Raw genomic sequence first — 14715 nt, forward strand, 5'->3', positions numbered from 1 at the left:
AAGTACTTCAGAGCGACTCTCCCCAAAACAAGTATATTTTCTTCAATAGCCAGAGTAAATTCTTCAATAGCCAGATCAAATTCAGGAAACTTAATATGGATATATCATATCTAGTCTATATTAAATTTAATAAGTTATCCCAATAATGTTCCCCATAGATATTATTTTTCCTGGATCAGGATCCAAACCCAGACAGCATTTAGTTTTGTTTTTCTTTTTTTCTTTATGTCATATGATAAATAAGATGTTCTTTCTTTTTTTTAATCATACTTTTAAGTTTAAAAATTTTATTTGTTCTTTTTAGTTATACATGACAGTAGAATGTATTTTGATATATTATCCAGTGGTCTACAATACATTATAATCATCGTTTGGACTGTCAAGTTCCTTCAAATATGACCAACAGGAAACTCTAAAAAATAAATATTAAAAAAAATTCTCTCTCTCTCAAAAAAAAAAGATTATGAGATTATGGAAAAAAATTGTCTCCTCAATATTATCCTCTGGCTTTCACTTCTCAATTTGCTATCATTTCCTTCAATCAAACCCATTCTCACCAAGGAAACTAAAAGAACTATATGGTCTCTCAATGGTTGTGGTCACAGAGTCAGACCCTTGGAACAGAAACACATTTTTGATGCAGCGTCAAAATCTCTTCTGCTGTTGAGGAGGACAGCAGCACAGGTGTTGGGTGCATTCTGAGTGTGACACATTCTGAGTGTGGTTTAAGGGTTTAGTTCCTGACAACTTAGCATTTTTCCAATCTCCCAACACTTACATGGGCTGTCAAGAATCCTTTTATTAACAGTCCATTTCCACAATCAGCCAGGATTGGCCTCTGTTTCTTGAGAACAAGAAGTCTGGTTAATCAGGGTATGGGATTATGCTGCCAGGGTTAGTGGTGATTACAGTTTCCTATGGAAAGTGTGATAATAGAGGTGAAATATGCAAGTACACAGAAAAGTCATCCTTCCGGGCCCAGGGAAGAATTCCACAAAGAAGAGGCACCTGAGCTGAGATCTGAAAGAGGATTTTGGATCAGTCAGGCACAGAGCATCAGGAGAACATTCTAGGTTGGGGAACAGAGATGCCCAGGGATGATATAAATCACATGGAAATTTGTTTGTTTAGTTTTTAGTTGAAGATTAAGTGAGACAAAAGGAGACAGCAGAATTAAGCAAGAGTTCCTAGAATTTTATCTATCATGTTCAGGGTTGTGACTTGCATTTGCTAAAAATGACCCTGGGTACAGCTGAAGATTCATTTCTTCCAAAGAGTTTCCACCTGGAGTTCAGGCTTTATTTTCTCAAACTATTTGTACATTTGGAAAGAACATTTTCTGAAAGATGACTTAAGGAAGGTGTAGATTTTTCCAGTATGTCCAGACTAGTTTCCTGGTCTAGGAGCAGGGCTAGAGCAATATATGCCCCAGGGAAAGGCAGGTGCCTGTCACCACTTGGGGGTGGCTTCTGGTGAGAGTTTACTTTGTATTCAGCTCCCAGACTTGCTTGACTACTCAGAGGAACAGCTAGCTGACCATAGCCCATCATGGAATCTACTGACCAGGAAAGATATGGGCATGCTGAACTTCCACCTTGTAGACCACTGAGCATTACTCCCTCCCTCACCCCTTGTACCAATAACCTTATTCAACCAAACTCCATTCCCCTCAGAGACCCTGTTATCTTTTTAATTTTAAACTTATTTATTCTAATTTATTATATATGATAGCAAAATGCATTTCAATGCATAGTACACATATAGAGCATGATTTTTTTCATGTCTCTGGTTGTACACAAAGTAGAGACACACCATTCGTGTGTTCATACATGTACTTAGGGTAATGATGTCCATCTCTTTCTACCATCTTTCCTATTCCCATGCCCCCTCCCTTTTCCTCTCTCCCCTTTGCCCTATCCAAAGTTCCTTCATTCCTCCCATGCTCCCCCTGCCCCCATTATGGATCAGCATCCACATATCAGAGAAAACATTAGCCTTTGGTTTTTTGGGATTGGTTTACTTCACTTAGCATCTTTTTCTACAACTCCATCCATTTACCTGCAAATGCCATGATTTTATACTCTTTTAATGCTGAGTAATAATCCATTGTGTATATGTACCACAGTTTCTTTATCCATTCATCTGTTGAAGAGCATCTAGTTGGTTCCACAATTTAGCCATTGTGAATTGTGCTGCTATAAACATTGATGTGGCTATGTCCCTGTAGTATGCTGTTTTGAAGTCCTTTGGGTATAAACGGAGGAGTGGGATAACTGGGTTAAATTATGGTTCCATTCCAAGTTGTCCAAGGAATCTCCATATTGCTTTCCATATTGGTTGCACCAACTTGCAGTTTCACCAGCAATGTGTGAGTGTGCCTTTTTCCCCACATCCTTGCCAACATTTATTTTGTTTGTGTTCTTAATAGCTGTCATTCTGACTGGAGTGAGATTAAATCTTAGAGTAGTTTTGATTTGCATTTCTCAAATTGCTAGAGATGTTGAACATTTTTTTCACATATTTGTTGATTGATTGTATATCACCTTCTGAGAACTGAAAAGCTTCTTCTCAGCAAAAGAAACAATCAGTGAGATGAAGAGAGAGACTACAGAATGGGAGCAAATTTTTACCACATGCACATCAGATAGAGCACTAATCTCTAGGATATATAAAGAACTCAAAAAACTTAACTCCAAAATAACAAATAACCAAATCAATAAATGGGCCAAGGAACTGAACAGACACTTATCAGAGACCCTGTTATCTTGAGTGTCCTTAAAACAACTGCACTGGCTGGGTGCAATGGTGCATGCCTGTAATCCCAGCAGCTCAGGAGGCAAAGGCAAGAGGATTGTGAGTTCAAAACCAGCTTCAGCAATTTAGCAAGGCTCTAAGCAACTCAGTGAAACCCTGTCTCTAATAAAATTCAAAATAGGTCTAGGGATGTGGCTCAGTAGTTGAGTGCCCCTGAGTTCAATCCCTGGTACCCCCCCTCAAAAAAGAAAACTGTACTAGCTGGGCATAGTGGTATACACCTGTAATCCCAGCAGCTCGGGAGGCTGAGGCAGGAGGATTGTGAGTTTAAAGCCAGCCTCAGCAACTTAATGAGGTCCTAGAGACCCTGACTTTAAATAAAATTTAAAAATAGGACTTGGAATGTGGCTCAGTGGTTAAGTGTGCCTGAGTTCAGTCCCTTATACCATCCCCCCCCCCAAAAAAACCAAAAGGACTCCCTTCCTGTGTCTTCTACAGCACAGTAACCTGGGAGTTTCTCTTCAGACAAATTTATATCTTACTTTACAGGGAAAATTTTTAAAAATCTATATCCTCCAGAGTTAACCTTGCTGTTGCAAAGCTTAACACTAAATGTAGGGGCTAGGGTTGTGGCTCAATGGTAGAATGCTTGCCTGGCACATGTGAGGTACTGGGTTCAATATCAGCATCCCATAAAAATAAAAACAAATAAAATGAAGGCATTGTGTCCATCTACAAGTTAAAAAAAAAGAATAAATGTATTTGCTCACATCAAACAATTCTTTTTTGTTTTGTACTGGGAATTGAACTCTGATCTTCAACATGTGCTAGGCCAGTGCTCTATCATATTACATTCCCAGCCTAACATGGAGCAACTTTTAAGCTATTAGTTTAATTACTGGTAAATTGACATGTGCTATGCTGGTAATTAAGCAATCATTTCTCAGTCCCCAACCTCCAATCTAACTTTTTTTTTTTTTTTTTTTTGGTGGTACTGGTGATTAAACCCAGGGCCTTGCACAGACTAGGCAAGTGCTCTACCACTGAGCCACATCCTCCGCACTCTTTACTTTTTATTTTGAGACAGGGTCTCACTAAATTGCTTAGGCTGACCTTGAACTTGGAACCTTACTGGCTTTGCCTGCTATAGTAGCTGGGATTATATGTACTCACCATTATTATGCCTAGTCTAACCTATCTTTCTATTCTAGGCTTTGTGAGTCTGTGGCTGGGATTCTGCAAACATTTCTGCCCCACCTACTAGTTAGTGGCTTTTGGGATCTTCCAGTAGCTTGGAGCGTTGGAGGGAAAGGAGGACTTGTTCTTGCCTGCTTCCTAGGGGATTCTTCCCTGGGTCCTGTCCTGTTAATGTCAGCAACCTTCTATCTTGTATGCAAGGAATTGAACCCAGGATCTCATGCATACTGATCTGCTAACCTATCTCCTGAAACTTTCATCATTTAACAATTCTCATATTAAAATTCTGCTGTTAAAATCTGTTGTGATTTCTGTCCCCTTATTGGACACTTATTTATTAATACACCTCTCTCTCTCTCTCTCTCTTTGCTTTCTGAGATTTCCTTTTTATCAATTAATCTTTCTTATCCTGTCTAATCCAATTATTTGTATGTTCTGGAAGTAGGATAGAAATATTTTCCTAAGTAAACTCTGGATTTCAAAGTTTCCCCCACCTCCCAAGCTGAGCTTCTTTCCTCCTCTTACTGCGGATGATACTTAGAAGACCGTGAAATTTCAGACTCTGAGAAAGGCACTGTCTTCAAATAAGAACACAATAAACCATCCCCTGCACAGTACCTCATATGCTGCTGTTTGATTCCTCTCTGGAAAGGAGGCAGACAGGACCCTCTCCCAGGTCATTGCTTGGTTCTTCAGGCATTCAGGAGAGAAGACTTCCTGGTGAGTGGGAGGAGAAGACTATTATTCTTTGTATGAAGGTCTGGGCCACAGTGTTCTATAGTGATTAGAAGCTCCTCTTGCCTCTAGCCTTGTTCCTGTCAGTTTATTCTGCTAAGAGGCAGGGTTCTGCCTTTCCTCCTGGGGCTGCCCTTTCTCCACATTGGACTGCATTCTGAGTACCTGACTGGTGACATCAGCCACAGGTTGACAGATGCCATGCTTTGGCAGTAGTGGAGGCATCAGCAGGACATCGCCCTGTGAGTTGCTGTGAAAGAGCAAATGAGAAGTTGGGGGCCTAACAGAGGAAGGGGAGAAGGAACCAGAGTGGAGAGGTATCCCTGCAGTGGGATAAGGAGGTTTAGGCCTCAGAAAGTAAACGGGAGCAGGGGAGGTTGCCTTGAGGGTAGATTCTGGTTTAGTAAATAGGATGCCAAGTACCTGTCCAGCAGCCAGTCTAGATTAAAATTGCAATCAGGGCAAATTGCTGTCCTTAATGTTCTGTGGGTTACAGAAAAGGAAACAAGCCATGGGGCCTGATTTGAAGGAAGTGACATGTCTCAGGCTTACCAAATAGGATCCATGGGGGTGTGAGACTGAGTCTAGAGGGATCAGGTAGACAGGAGACTCAAGCAACCACAGAGACTGGAATTGCAGAGGGCATAAGAGGACAGAGTAGTAATAACTTTAAATACTGTTAAGAACTTGAGGATGAATTGAGGAAAAGAGGATTAATGGCTGGGAGGAGGGGAGTGGATCCTTAGCTTCTGTAGAGGAAGCTGAATATCTCTAGGAGAGGATACTAGTGGCCACCCCCAGTAGTTAGTAACCATTGTCCAACAAGACAGAGCCAAGGATAGTGGCTAAAGAATCTAGGAATGTGATGCTATACCAAGAATCCCATGGCTGATATCATGGTTCTGTGGCCTTCCCTGTATTTTGTTTTTTGATGGTACTGGGGATAGAAAATTAAAAGGGCGGGGCTGGGGTTGTTGCTCAGCTGTAGAGCACTCGCCTCACACATGAGTGGCTCTGGGTTCAATCCTAGGCACCACATAAATAAATAAAATAGAGATATTGTGTTCAATTACAATTAAAAAATAAATATTTTTTTTAAAAAAAGAAAATTAAAAGGGCACCCCAACAGTCCTTTCAATTTTGAGACAAGGAAACTTGGGATATTCCTGCCTCAGCCTCTGGAGTAGCTGGGATTATGCACCAAAATATCCAGCTCAGCTTCTCTGCATTATCTATGGCCAATGTATTGGACCAGAAGGGAGAGGGCAATGTCATCAGGAGGTGGCAGTAAGTCCAGTCAGTGTGGTTCCCATTTTACTTTTTGCCACCATTGACCGTTGCCTGATGCCTGGCAATCAACATGGTAATTTTGAATACGGTGCTGGCTGAGAAACCATGCACATTGATTCTCACTCCCAAACCAGAAAGAAGTGAGAATCTATGCATGACTGTCACTTGTTGCTCCAACACTTCTTTGAGATGTCTTTTTTGTCACCCCTTCAGGGTTTGAATTATGATGTCAAGTTGGCTGTGCCCTGGACATCATTTACCTTTATGCCCATTAGTTTTCTCAGTCTGTTCTAGCTGAAAGTCTCTGCCTAGGTTCTAGGGCTGTGTTGGGGGAGACTATGGAGCCTGCAGTCTAGTCCAGGAATGAAAAAGATCAACTGGGTGGATAAGATATCTAGAATTTCTAAGGATGATGGTCTGGATTCCTGGGTTTTCCCTTAGCCCCATGAAGCAAGTGGTGATGAGGACACCGTTTCCTATTAAAAGAGGGGATGGAGGGCTAACGAAACTATAGAGAGTAGGTGGCAGCCCTATTATGAAGCCAGAGATCAGTCTGTCCCCTTTTCTGGCACTGTCCCAAGCTAAGTTTATTTGACTCTGGTTTGATAAGGTACTGAATAAACATGATGTGGTAACAACATTGGAAGCAGATGCCTAACTGCACAGGTTGATAATGTACAAGAGCAGAGTTGGGAACTTTTCAGTTTTGGGGACATCTGTCCAACATGGCAGGTACAGGGAAGCAGGGGTGGAATTTCTAGTCCTTGAAGGAGATAAAGGAGGCGTGTGGGTGGGTGGAATTGAGGGTGGGTGGTAAGATTGATGTCTTTTAAGAAAAGAGATGAAATGGGAGTGTATCTAGAATTTGTAATAAAAGTTGGGGCCCTGATTCTCTTTCATCAACTTTCCTCTGCAGGATAAACCACCCTCACAGGGACGGCAGTGAAAGCCTGTTCAGGTGTCTGCTATTTGTACTACTACTGTATCATCACTGTTGTTATTGATTGACATTTTTATGGGGCCTCATGGTTTTGCGTTTGTTCTTGGGGGGGGGTCTCCTTAATTGCATTTGCATATCATATGTTTGCTCCATGCCCATACAGACACTGTTGGAGGCAATACCATGAAAAATTGTCATGAGATTGGTGACATCGTTCATTTGCTGTACTGCCTCCTGGCCCAGTGTTCTTTTGCTCTAGAATCAAGAACATGCATAATGCAGGAGATCAAAAGGAATCTTGGGTTATCCTCAGATAGATGGTTCTCCAGCCTCGCCAACAGTGTGATTGTCACTAGGCCAGGCGGCATTAACTCTTAGCTTCTAAGAGGATTTGTGGTAATCAGTGGAAGGCCTGATTCTAGTTTCCCAGGCCACTAGACTCCTAGTGGCTCCATGTCTCTCTGGCCCCAGACAACCTAGCTCTGGCTCCAGCTCCTGTCTCAAGTTTCTAGTCTCCTGCTTAATCATGTCACCAGCCACCATAGCAATATTGTCATATAGCAGTGTAGCTATGCCTGTCTCTGCCTCCCTTGATCTTGACCCCAGCCCTAGAAAACTGCCATTGTACTTCTGCTTCTGTGGTTGGGCTATTTTAGATGTCTCATATATAAATAGACGAATGTAGTGTTTGTCCTTGTATATTTTTCTTATTTCATTGAGCATAATCTCAGGGTTCGTGGATGCTGTTACACAGGGCAGGATCTCCACTGTTTTATGGCCAATATCCATTGTATGCTTTTATCACATTTTTTTATACTTATCTCTTGACAGACATTTATCTTATTTCCATATCTTGGCTATTCTGAATCATGCTGTAAGGAAAGCATATCTCTTCAAGATCCTAATTTTAATTCTTTTAGAAAATACATCCTCTGCCATGCAACCAGCGCTGGCTTCACGAAAGAAGGTTCAATTCATGAGTAATCGCTAGGGAGTTTTAAATTAAAGAGACAAGACTCTTATTACCTTTAATATCGGCTCTGGGACGGCTTCTCCTAGCTCCCGCCTCCAGCCACCTAATGCGGTAGCAAGGTTTACAGAGGAGACTAGCAAGAGAGAGAGAACACACCAGGGAGTGGGCTTTTATTGGGGAACAAAAATTCCAGGGAAAATCCTATCCAATGAAGGTTAAGGGGGGCAGCATCCCAAGGTCAGGGGCGACGATTGGGTCTTTGGGGCAGTGGCCAGACACGCCTCTGCATGGACAAGCCCTCGGACCTGGGAAAGGGTGGGGGGAAAGCTCTAACACAGCTGTGTCTCAGCACCTCTCACCCAGCCAGGGAGGTAACTCAAATCACATGTGAGGATGGCCTTCCACAACATCCTGAACTAGGATATTTGCATGATATGGTAATCACATTTTCAGGAACCTCCTTCTGCAGTGTTTGTACCATTTTACATTCATACCAATAGTGTAGTAAAGATTCCATTTTTCCATATCTGCTCCAACACTTTTTTTCTGGTCATCACAACAGATGTTTAAACAATAGCTCATTATGGTTTTGTGACAATTACTGATGTTGGACATATTTTCATATACCTGTTAATCATTTATGTGTCTTCTTTGGAGAAATATCTGTTTATATCTTTTGCCCATTTTTTAATTGGATCGTGTGTGTGTGTGTGTGTGTGTGTGTGTGTGTTCTGTCTATTGAATTGTTAGGAGTCCCTTGTGGATTTTGGATCTCATTTGATGTATGGTTTGCAAATATTTTCTTCCAACTCACAGGTTGTCTTTTTGTTCTGTTGATAGTTTCCTTTGCTGTGAGGAAGATTTTAAGTTGAATGTGGTTCTGCTTTTTTAAATTTTGTTGCTTCTGTTTTTGGTTTCGTATCCAAGAAAACATTGCCTAGACCAATGACATGAAGTTAGGTGTTCAACACTTTCAGTTCTTGTATTTAAGTCTTTAACATATTTTTAGGGGTGTGCGTGTGTGATGTAAAAATGAGGATCTATTTTCATTCTTTTATATGGATATCCAGTTTTACTAATAACATTTGTAGAAATTGGAGTACTGATTTTTGTATGTTGACTTTGTGTCCATCAACTTTACTGAATTTATTTCTTAATGCTAAGGGAGTTTTGGTGTAGTCTTTGGGGATTTTCTAATGGAAGATCATGCCATCTGAAAAAAAAGACAATTTTACTTTTTCTTTTCCAATCTGGATGTCTTTTTTGGTACCGGGGATTGAACTCAGGGGCACTCGACCACTGAGCCACATCCCCAGCCCTATTTTGTATTTTATTTAGAGACAGGGTCTCAGTAAATTGCTTAGCTCCTCACCGTTGCTGAGGCTGGCTTAGAACTCATAATCCTCCTGTCTTAGCCTCCCAAGCCACTGGGATTACAGGCTTGCACCACACAGCCTGTCAGGATGTCTTTTATTTAGTGTTTTTCTTGATTAACTAGCACTTCCAGGATTGTGTTGAATAGACGTGGTGAGAATGAGCATCCTGGTTTCTGATCTTACAGAAATAACCTTCAGTTGCTTCCCACCTCCTCCCTTTCTGTGGGAGAAATTGAAACCAGGGCCTCGTGGCGCTAAGCAAACTCTACTATGGAGCCACATCTCCATCCAGGTTTCAGGTTTCTACTGTGGGTTTTCCGTATATGGCTTTTAGTATGTTGAAGTTATATCTATTCCTGGTTGGTTGAGTTGTGTTTTTGTTTGGTTTGGTACCAGGAATTGAACCCAAGGGGGTGTAATCACTGAGCCACAGCCCTTCTTATGTTTTATTTTGAGGCAGAGTCTTGCTAAACTGCTGAGGGTCTTGCTAAGTTGCTGAGGATCTTTCTTGCAATCCTCCTGCCTCAGGCTCCGAGTCACTGGGATTACAGGTGGGTATCCACAACACCTGGCAGGTGGAGCTTTTTAAATCCTGAAAGGGTATTGAATTTGTCAGCAGTCTTCTCTGCATCTACTGAGATGACCATGTGGTTTTGATTCTTCATTCTGTTAATGTGGTATGTCACACTAGTTCATTAGCGTAGGTTGACCCATCTTTGCATCTCAGGAATATCCTGCTTGGTCATGGTGTTTGAATCTTTAAATTTCCTGAATGCAGTTTGCTAGTGTTTTGATGAGGGCTTTTACTTCTGTATTCATCAGGATATCGGCCTATAGTTTTTGTGTGATATCTTTTCCTAGTTTTCATATCCAGGTAATGCTGGCTCCATTAGAATTCCCTCTTCTTCAATTTTCTTGAAGAGTTTGGAAGGATAGGCATTAATTCTTTTTAAGTGTGTGGTAGAATTCACCGGTGAAGTCATATGATCCTAAGCTTTTCTGTGTTGGGAGGCTTTTGATAACTTCTTCAGTCAACAATGATGAGAATTTTTGTTGCTCCACAATCTCAGCATTTAGTATTGTCAGATCTTCTCCTTCCTTTTTTTTTTTTTAATTTTTTTAAAAAATTTAACCACTCCATTCTGGGCACATTGGCACATGCATGTAATCCCAGCTACTTGGGAGGCTGAGGCAGGAAGATCACTAATTTGAGGCCAGCCTCAGCAACTTAGCAGGGCCCTGTCTCAAAATAAAAAATAAAAAGGGCTTGGGATGTGGCTCCATGTTTAAGCAAACCTGGGTTCAATCCCCAGTACCAGAAAATTAAAAAAATAAAATAAAATTTAACCCCTCCCTCAGGTGTGTAAGGTTATCTTCCTATTACTATCACTTGCAATTCTCTAATGACATCTGATATTGAGCAACTTTTAATAGTCTTATTTGCCAGCTATATATAAACCAGTCTAACATCATTGAGCTTTTCTGTTACGCTGTCTTCTAGAAGTGTTATAGCTTTGCATTTTAAATCAAGGTCGATGATCTACTTTTGAGTTAATTATTGAGAAAGGTGTAGAGTATTTGTCTAGCTGTTCAGTTGTTTCAGCACTATTGAAATGATTGTCTCTTCTCCATTAAATTGCCTTTATTTCTTTGTCAAAATTAGTTGATTCTATTTCTGTGAGTCTTTTCCTAGCTGTCTTTTCTGTGGCACCATTCTCTGTTTTGTTTAATTGGTTTATTGTCTATTCTCTCACTGAAACCACACTGTCTTTATTGTTGTAGCTCACAGTAAGCCTCGAAGTCAAGCAGTGGTGTTGGTTCTTTGACTTTGCTTTTTATTTACAATATTGAAATGACTTTTCTGAGCCTTTTGCCTTTTTATAAAATGTTAGAATCAGTTTGTTGAACTGGGTACAGTGGCACACATCTGTAATCCCAGCGGTTTGGGAGGCTGAGGTGGGAAGATCACAAATTCAAAGCCAGCCTTAGCAACTTAGCAAGGCCCTAAGGACTTAGCAAGACCCTGTCTCAAAATAAAAAAATAAAAAGGGCTGAGGATGAAGAAGAAGAATCAGTTTGTTGACATCCACAAAATAACTTGCCTGGATTTCACTGGGATTCCACCAAATCTATAGATCAAGTTGGAAACAACTGATATCTTAACAATGTTGAGTGAACATTGAATATGAACACGGAATAATCTCCATTTATTTAGGTCTTTTGTATATGTTCCTAAGTCCCTTCGTGGTCGATGGTCACTCGGCTACCTTGTCAAGGGGGATAGAGACACGGAATCAACACACAGACTCCGGGAGCTGGTGAGAGACCTGACTGGAGACCCACCTCAGGGCGTCGTCCAGTAGCTCAGTTTATTTTTGGAATGCACACACTGTTATAGGGTTCGAGTGGGGCGTGCCTGTCAATCATACATAAGGAAGACAATATCCATAAGCCAATCATCTTCTGCCTAATGTAACCGCACTATAAGGAAACTAAATATTCCTGTCGTGGTGGAAAGCAATCTGGAAGGGTCTTTAGGGTTTCATGCCCTTAAGCCTCTGACTCTCGGTTTCCTGGCCGGTAGTTTGGCAATGCTAACCACAAGTTCTGAGTATGTGGTTTCACCCCACCCTGCAGGCCTTCCTGTCAGGCCTGAAGGAATGTGGATACTTCAAGCACTTCTGAGCTGCGACTGAAAGTTATTCCAACAGTCTTTGATTTTTTTCATCAGAGATTTGGCACTTGCTTCATATGAACTCTGTGCCTATTTTGTTAGATTTATACCTAAGGCCATGCATGGTGGCTTATACCTGTAATCACAGAGACTCAGAGATTGAGACGGGAAGATCCCAAGTTTGAGGTCAGCCTCAGCAACTTAGCAAGACCCAGTCTTAAAATAAAAAATGAAAAGGGCTGGGGCTGTAGCTCAGTGGTTAGAGTATCCCTGGGTTCTCTCCCCAGTACCAAACAAACAAAGACTCAACCTAAATATTCCTCCCTTTATTGGTGCTAATATAAATACTACTGTTTTGAGTTTTAAAGTCCAATTATTGATTTCTGTTACATAGAAAACCAGTTCTCTTACAGCCAAATCTGTTGTTAGTATACTGTTGTCCTGTGAATGTGGTGTTGAAGTGTGGGAGTGGGAAAAAAGTCTGAAATGTGATGATTTTTTTAAGTGGGCTTGAGTCCCTGGGCTTAACACTTTTAGAGTATTTATCAGCTTTTTTCCTACATGTCACCCAAAGATTACAGAGGCCTCAAAATGTCTAATCATCCTTCCTCCAGTTAGATAAAGCTCTGCTAAAGTAGACTTTTACAGACAGGAATTTTTTATTGAGCAAAGAATGCTATTTTTTTTTTTTTTTTGTCAATTGATTTTTATTTTATTTGTGTATATGTGGTGCTGAGAATAGAACCAAAAGGGCCTCACATGTGCCAGGTGTCTGTTCTACCATTGAGCCACCAGCCCAGCCCAAATGCTCTTTTCTTAAATGATTATTTTTTCTCACTTCCTGCCCAAAGCAGAAGGGTTTTCTCTCTGGTATAAGAACTTGGTAGCATTTCTGAAAGTAAAACTCTAAAAAGTTTAGGAGCTCCCTGGAGACTAGGACCTGGAGTTTGAACCAGCCCTTGCTCACCCTTCAGTAATTTGACAATTGCCATTTGACACAGATTCCATCTGAAATTAAAGGAATCCTGTGAAATAAGGGGCAAGTTCCTTCTACTGATAACGAAAGTTCCCCCCTTTTTTTTTTTTAACTTCTGGACTTCCGCATGATAAGAATGAAAACTACCCTCTCCCCGTTGCCAGATGTCACTGACATGTTCTTCAGGTATCACGCTAAGTCTGTGTATATATATTCCCTGCCTTTCATCCCACTGTGCTGCCTCTTCTCTTATAAAAGATTCCTGGACCTTGAGTTTTCTGAAGATGGAAATTTGAAACCAACCAACCAACAAAAAGTCTTCTTCCTTCAAATCTGGCTTTAAATAAAACCTATTTTCTGGCCAATGTGATTGCACCTCCGTGGAGCAGGATGGAACCTCCCTCTTCCCTGACCCAGTAACTAAGTGTTTGGCTGGCTCTGGCTCTAGCAACTTCTGTACCAGGTAAGCTGTTGATATTAAAAGTTCTGTTCTTGGGCTGGGGTGGTGGCTTAGTGTTGGAGCACTTGACTAGTATGAGTGAAGCACTGGTCTGATCCTCAGCACCACACACACAAAAAATTAATTAATTAATTAATTAATTAATTAAAGATATTGTGTGGGGGGGGGGAGTTCTGTTCTTGTCCCAAAGCCAATCTAATAACGAGGACAAGGTTTTGAGAAAAAAGGATAAAGAAGTTCTATTGCTCTACTAGCAAAGGAGAAACTCTGGGTACTCCTGTCCCAGAGCCTGTGCTTCTGTAAGGGGAACAGAGGGCTTTTAAAGAGGCGATTCAAAGGCTACACTCCAGCTGGACCCTGTCAGGAGTCCTAATTCACTTGTAACTTTGAGAGACAGCCATGTCTCAGATCCTCTAGTGCCAGTCCTGAAGCCTAGACTCCTTCATTCCTGTGGTGTGTGGGCTGAAGGATCAATAACTTGGCCTAGGGCAGGAAGAAGGTCAATATTGCTTCTACCATGATTGGGAAGGGGGAGAAGGAGAAGAGAAAGGGAGTGAACCAACCAACCAAATGAAACCAGTTTTAAAATAAGATTTAGTGGCTGAGCAGTGAGGGTTATCTTCAAAGCATGAAATGGTCCCCTGTTCTATTTCTTCACTGTCAATTTCTATCTTCCATTACAATGGAAAAAGGGACAATGTCATCTCCAAGTTGCTTCCTGCTGAAACTGGGCAATGAAGGGAGCCCTGGAATGGAACATTTATACCTCCTATTGTCATTTTTTCTTTTGGACTTTTTTTTTTTTTTTGGTACTGAGGATTGAATCCAGGGGTGCTTAACTACTGAGCCTCATCCCAGACCTTTTAAGATATTTTATTAGAGACAGGGTCTTACTGAGTTGCTTAATGCCTCATCCTTGCTGAGGCTGGCTTTGAACTCACAATCCTCCTGTCCTAGCCTCCTGAGCTTCTGGGATAATAGGCATGCCACCACGCCCGGCAATCACTGTGTTTTTTAAGGTGTGATTTATCTTTTCTGTTTTCCCTCTAGATTGGGATCCCAGGCTGTGCATACCTTCTGTTGCCCATCCAATCCACCAGCTCACTTGCTGGGTCACTTCTTTCCTTTGGACATTCTGAGAGTGCTTGTCAGGATAATTAGCTCAGCTTTCTATGCTGATGTTCCAGGTGGCAAAGCCTCAGCTCCTAATATCTGCTGTTCTGTGACCACAGTACGTCCAGCTATCTGTAGCTCCATTTCCCATGAAGCGACTCCCATCTATGAAGAGGTTCCAGTTCAGCTCTGTGATGGGCTCATCAGACAAGTCTAACCCGATAGAG

The 14715-nt window shown here is 41.3% G+C and overlaps 1 protein-coding gene across 4 annotated transcripts in view; it reads left to right on the top strand.

Annotated features, from left to right (window-relative positions):
• Positions 1–14715, top strand: part of LOC107147108 (NXPE family member 3-like) — a 68975-nt gene that overhangs the window by 39272 nt on the left and 14988 nt on the right. Inside the window, exon 1 of one of the 4 annotated variants that reach the window (XM_015491521.2) lies at positions 13000–13378. The exons of the other annotated variants lie outside the window; for them this stretch is intronic. The gene's annotated coding sequence lies outside the window, so the exon portion shown is untranslated. Of the gene's footprint in view, positions 1–12999; positions 13379–14715 lie in introns of those variants that run through there. 4 annotated transcript variants of the gene reach the window in all.

Source organism: Marmota marmota, unplaced genomic scaffold, assembly GCF_001458135.2.
Source record: "Marmota marmota marmota unplaced genomic scaffold, marMar, whole genome shotgun sequence".
Lineage (NCBI taxonomy): Eukaryota > Metazoa > Chordata > Mammalia > Rodentia > Sciuridae > Marmota > Marmota marmota.